Genomic DNA, 7,193 nt, shown 5'->3' on the forward strand with positions numbered 1-7,193 from the left:
CAAGATCTCTGATGAACATACATGCAAAACTCCTCAACAAAATATTAGCAAAGCAAATACAACAATACATTTAAACAATCATTCACCACAATCAAGTGGGATTTATTCTGGGGATGCAAGAATGAGTCAATATTCACAAACCACATCAACAAGAAAAAGGGTAAAAACAATAGGATCATTTCAGTAGATGGAAAAATAGCATTTTACCAAATTAAAACATCCATTTGTGATAAAGACTCTTAACAAAGTAGGTCTGAAGGGAACATACCTCAACATCGTAAAGGCCTTATGTGAAAAATCCACAGCTAACATAATACTCATTGGTGAAAAACTGAGAGCTTTTCCCCTAAGATCAGGAAGAAGACAAGGATGTCCACTCTCACCACTTAAAAAAATTTTTTTAATGCTTATTTATTTTTAAGAGAGAGACAGAGCATGAGTGGGGGAGGGGCAGAGAGAGAAGGAGACACAGAATCCAAAGCAGGCTCCAGGTTCCAAGCTGTCAGCACAGAGCCAGATGTGGGGCTCTGGTGAACCACAAACTCATGACCTGACCTGAAGTTGGATGCTTAACCACCTGAGACACCCAGGTACCCCTCACCAATTTTATTCAACATAATACTGGAAGTTCTAGCCACAGCAATCAGACAACGAAAAGAAACAAAAGGCATCCAGATTGGTAGGGGATAAGTAAAACTTTCACTGTTTTTAGATGACATGATACTATATATAGAAAACCCTAAAGACTCCACCAGAAAACTGCTAGAATTGGTAAATTAATTCAATTAAGTCATAGGATACAAAATTGTTGTACAGGAATCTGTTTCATTTGTACACAATAATAATGAATCAGCAGAAGGAGAAATTAAGAAGACAATCCCATTTATAGCTTCACCAAAAATATTAAAATACCTCGGAACAAAAGCCAGAGGTGAAAGACTCTGGAAACTATGAAACACTGATGACAGAATTTGAAGATGACACAAACAAATGGGAAGATTCCATGCTGATGGGTTGGAAGAAATACTATTAAAATGGCCATACAACCCAAAGCAATATATATATAATGCAATCCATATCAAAATACCAATAGCATTTTTCAGAAAACTAGAACAAATAATCTTAAAGTTTCTATGGAACCACAAAAGACCCCTAATAGCCAAAGCAATCCTGAAAAGAGGACAAAACTGTAAGTATCACAACCTTAGATTTCAAGATATACTACAAAGCTGTAGTAATCAAAACTGGTACTAGCACAATAATACACACATAGATCAGTGGAACAAAATAGAAAGCCTAGAGATAAACCATGATTATATGGTCATTAATCTTTGACAAAGGAGGTGAGAATATGCAATGAGAAAGAGACAGTTTCTTTAGCAAATGGTATTGGTAACACTGGACAGTTACATGCAAAAGAATGAAACTGGCCCAATTTATTATGCAATACACAAAAATAAACTCAAAGTGGGTTAAGTACCTGAATATGAGACTTGAAACCATAAAACTCCTAGAAGAGAGCACAGGCAGTAATTTCTCTGACATTTAGAGTAACAACATCTTTCTAGATACATCTCCTGAGGCCAGGGAAACAAAATCAAAAATAAACTATTGGGACTACAAAAAATAAAAGGCTTCTGCACATCAGAGGAAACAATCAACAAAACTGAACAAGAACCTACTAAATGGGAGAAGACATTTGCAAATGACATAGCTGATAAATGGCAGGTATCCAAAATATATAAATAACTCAATGCCCAAAAAACAAAAAATCCAGTTAAAAAATGGGCAGAAGACATGAGCACACATTTCTCCAAAGAAGACATACAGATGGCTAACAGACATGTGAAAAGATGCTCAATATCACTAAGTATCAGGGAAATGCAAACCAGGATCACAATGAGATATCACCTCACACCTGTCAGAATGGCTAAAATCAACCACATGAGAAACAACAGGTGTTGGTGAGGGTGTGGAGCAAAATAAACCCTCTTGCACTGTTGGTGGGAATGCAAACTGGTGTAGCCACTGTGGAAAATGGCATGGAGGTTTCTCAAAAAATTAAAAATAGAATTACCCTATGATCCAGTAATTCTACTACTGGGTATTAACCCAAAGAATATGAATACACTAATATGAAAAGATACATGCACCCCTATGTTTATTGCAGCATTATTTACAATACCCAAATTATGGACGCAGTCCAGGTAGTCACTGATAGATTGATAGATAAACGGATAAAGAAGAGGTGGCGTGTACATAGATATAGATATGGAATATTACTCAGCCATAAAAAGAATGACAATTATTAGTAGAGATGATGATGATGATGGTTTTAGGGCCATTATAAGTGTTCTTCCCTCCTTTTAGATTTGGTTTGTTAATTAATCACAAATACTTAGAAGGGTTTAGCTGCTGAAATGGCCTTCTTTCTATCAATTGAATGCATCATCACATGCTCTTTTTTCATAGGAGAGGCCCTTAGAGACTCACTCTGAGTCCCCTTATATTTGATATGATCCTAGAAGAACCAAATTTTAACTTCAGAAGTGGACTTAATTGAATCAGCCATTATTTAAAAAACTGATAGTAATAATAATTGCTGGCTTGGCAGAAAAATGGATCCAAGAAGACACCAGAAATCAAAAAGCCCAGTCAGAAGGAACCATTAAGCCCCAAGGGCATATGTCATTTGTATCTCAGTAGACACTGAGGGATTCACTATATTAAACCACAGGACAATCACCATTTTCTTAAAAGAACATTAAATTATGCTCAGTGTCTTCCATCTAAAATGCATGAAAGGACAAGTTTATTCCCACCCAAAGCTGAGGTGTCACAACCACTTGCTGGTGTGCTGCTTTGAGCTGAACACCCACGTGGGACTCCCAGCACAGAGTGTTCCCATAATGATGACCTTTCAGTGAGTTGTGCCCATTTATCCTCCTCTGACATAGGAGAGAACAGCATCAAGGGCCAAACCCATGATAATATACTGTGGTTTCTTCAAACACACAATGGATTTTTTAAGACATGTATCTTTCTTCTTTTAGTGTTGAAAGTACTCCATACACATACCATGAATTTATCTTACTTCAGTGGGGCTGAAGACGAGGTTTCAAACCTTATTTCCTACTATCTGAACTTTTTTACTCTCTATATATCCCTTTTAGTAGCTCCTCATCTTTTAGTGAAAGCCTTTGGCAGTCTTTACTGCATTCTTTCTAGAGTATAAAGTTACTTGAGAGGATAGATCACATTTTGGCCATTTTTTTTTCACTGCTTGCTTACTTTCCTCCCACATATTTCCTTCTCTGACTACTGCCACTGTGAGGATTTTAAATGCTGTCAGTGGGCCTTGGGGAGCATTGTGCCATTGTAACACAATTTTCAAATATCCCATCATATTTTAAAGGGATCAAGCTGATCATACTAAAGAAAGGCTGATGCTTTGGGATAGAATGAAGCTAAGTATGAGCTAAGTAGGAGGAAAGAAGAGAATGATGCAAAAAACACTAGGCTCAAGGGAAATGAAACAACATAGACCTGGGGAGCCTTGAAGGAACTGTGACAAAGGCAGAAGACAAGGAATAGGAAAATAAAAGTATTTCTAGATGAAAACATAACAAAGGGACTCAAGTTTAGTTGGTGAAAGTTATTATACCAATGGCAATTACAAGACACCATAACAAGTACACAGTAGATCAAAGTCTTTATGGTTATAGCAGTTGGGGTAGACTAAACTGTTTACCAAATAGATGTCACCACAAATTGACCCAGGCAAAGTATAAGCTTATTTCTTGCTTATGTTACAGGCCAAAGTAGATGCTTGGGTAGGCAAAGAGCTCCTCTCCATTTGGCAGTTTAGAAACCCAGACTCTTTCCTTCTTGTGTCTCTGCCATCCATCCCTGGGATTTAATCATTGTCTGCACCCACACAGTGAAAAAGGAATGGAGAGGCACCTGCTCACTTAGATACATACCCCTGCCCAGAAGGGACACACATGACTTTTCACATTCCACTGGAGATGACTCAGCCATTTGGCCTACATTTCTTAGGGAGGTAGGGAAATGCAGTCCAACAAGGGCTCAGATGAAGTCCAGGTATTACAGAAGAAGGGAAGAATAGATTTCCATAGACAGCTCATGGTTTTTGCCACCGTGGCTCAGGGAGTAATAGCATAGCCATAGGGTTCAACAGATCTGTTTTAGAATTCTTACCTTGTAAGACTGGTCACTTATGTAGGCTCTGTACAAACCCAAATGACTTCATGTACAAAATAGAGATAATAGTAACATCTACCTCATAGGATTCTTATGAGGATTAGATGAGATAATTAGTATAGTGCATTTAGCACAGTGCATGGCAACTATAAACATCCAGTAAATGTTTGCTATTATTCTTCATAGCTACGGCCCAAATAAAAGAAAGCAATAGACATTTATTCTGTACCTACTTTAGCTTCAAACTGATGATAAGCAATTTACATATGTTTACTGTATAATTCTCAAAACAGAACCTTGAGATAGGTATTATCTGCTTGTTATAGATGAGTGGCTTAAATATCAGAGAGGTAACACAGCTAGGATATAGGAAAGCAGGATTTGAGCCAAAGTTTATTTGATTCTAAACCTCATATTACTTCTACTAAGCATATAAATGGAGGAAAAAACAAATGGGGGGGTGGGGTGAGGCAGATGACTAGAAGAAACAGCTAAAGTCAGGACAAAAGAGTGGAAACTATTTGAACTCAGAATAGAGGTCTTAGAGAAGAGGGACCAAAAACTTAATTATCAACCTCTAATCTTAACCTACAGTTTAGAGGTGGGACCATTAAGCTGACGGGAAGAAGAGTATGTTAGACTTAACAAGAGTTAGACTTGTGCAAAACTAGCACAGAATTATATTTGTGTTTGTATTCTACCTCTAATGTGTTCAATCTGCTGCCTGAGGCTCCCAGGTACTGGTCAAGTTTAATGATATGCTTAAAATCTTTGTGTGCTGTTATTAGGACCATTTTCAGAGAAGATGCAGCAGAGGAAATTTGGGACCCAGGTGTGTAGTCATTGAAGGGAAAAAATCTTTCAAGTGCTTCTGGAGGTAAATGGATGGATTCCACCTTTATTTGTCAAAGATATTCATGCCCACTTCATCTTTAGGGATAATAACTCAGGTCAATTTTCTGGAATTCCCATAAGTCCTTATAAAAAACCCCTTTAAATGTATAATATAAACCCATACTGAACATATTCTTTATTAGAGGGCTTCTCAGAAACTTTGCTATGCTAACTTGCATTAGAGAAATTTACATTGTGGAGACATAGTATACAATATTTCTCAACTCTATTCGCCATAGAGCATTTAGCCATAGGGACTATTGCTTGAGGTAATATACTTTGGGAAACACTGATCTAATATATTTCATTGGCTAGTGATTCAGAATGACCTAAATTTTGATATCTTTGAAACGGGTTTGATGTGTTCTTAGAAAAACACATTTTCCAGAAGTTTGTGAGATTTCTTTCACAGTACGACCAAGGCAAATCCCTTTAAAACACTTCTCAAACTACTATGTATGGAGACACTCTTAATTGCATATGCAGCAGTCATTATATCCTCTTTTTCCCTTGTTAAGTCAACAATGTGCCCTCTTTCAGGGGACATATCATGGAGAGTTTAATCAAGTATTAGTAGTCATCTTTCCAAGAGTAAGTGTTGGTTTAGGGGCTCTGTACTGGCCAATAAGGCAAAGAGAAGTTTTCTTATATATATATATATATATATATACATACACATACATATGTATGTGTATATATACACATGTATATACATATGTATGTGTATATATACACATGTATATACATATGTATGTGTATATGTATGTGTATACACATACATACATATGTATGTGTATATATACACATGTATATACATATGTATGTGTATATATATATATATATTTCCTAGTTTTCCTAGGTGTGTGTGTGTGTGTGTATATATATATATATATTTCCTAGTTTTCCTAGGTGTATATATATATATTTCCTAGTTTTCCTAGGTGTGTGTATATATATATATATATTTCATATATATATATATATATATATTTCATTAAAAAGACAGACTAGTGAGGAGCAAATCTCACTTCTGCCTGTTCACTCCTTCCCGCCTTGAACATTGCTAGGTAAGGATGTGCAAGCATCACAGGACAGGATGAGATGTCTAGGAGAGTTGAAGACATTGCATCAATACCTTTGCTACATTTGATCCAATCCTAGAACCATCCACTTATGAAATTCCTGTCAAGTGGGATTATATAGATCTCTTTTGTTTGATTCACTTTTATCTGGGCATTTTCTTACCTGCAGCATAGAGAATTTTGATACCTAAGATATATGTGGAATGACAAGCCACACACTCCCTGGGCACAGCTAGGGATGCAGTGATACCTACAGCACTAACAGCAGGTCCCCTTCCTTTTTTCTTCCTCTTAAAAAACCATATTAGAATGAAAGTAAGGGTTGACTTTCAACTCTGTTGACATAGTTGCATGAACACTTTAAACTTGTTCTAATTTAGAAAACAAAATTATTTTCAAATTTTGTCACTTTGAAATACAAGTAACAAGTGATGTGGGACACACCTTATAACTGAATGATAAGCAGTGCACTATAACACTGCGTTTGACACCTCTGATACAAGACAATTACCTCACAGATTTTGCTTGTCAAATTAGCCTTGTAGATAAGGATTCTAATTGGTCTAGTCCAAAGGTTAGTAGACCTCTGTAAAGAGTATCATAGTAAATATCTTTGGCTTTGTGGGCTGTATAGTTCTCTGCCACAACTACTGAACTCTGCCTTTGCATTGTGAAGGCAGTTACAGCCTGTCATTAACAGTCATGGCTGTATTCCAGAACAACTTGGTTTACAAAAATCAACAGTATGCTGATTTTGGCCCATGGGTTGTAGTTGGCTCACCCCTTGTTTTCTGCCATTCTCCCCCCTTACCATTTCATATTCTCTGGCTAGCATTTGAAAAAATGATCCCCCTTTTATAGATGAAGAATTTAAAGCTTAGAGAAGTTAAGTGATTTGTCCATGAACAAGTCGCATGGCAATTTGGGATTCAACCCCACTTCTGGTTTGCTCCCAAGCCTGTGATCATCCCTAGTGCCCTGACACTGTACCAC

Source organism: Prionailurus bengalensis, chromosome D4 (genome assembly GCF_016509475.1).
Source record: "Prionailurus bengalensis isolate Pbe53 chromosome D4, Fcat_Pben_1.1_paternal_pri, whole genome shotgun sequence".
Lineage (NCBI taxonomy): Eukaryota > Metazoa > Chordata > Mammalia > Carnivora > Felidae > Prionailurus > Prionailurus bengalensis.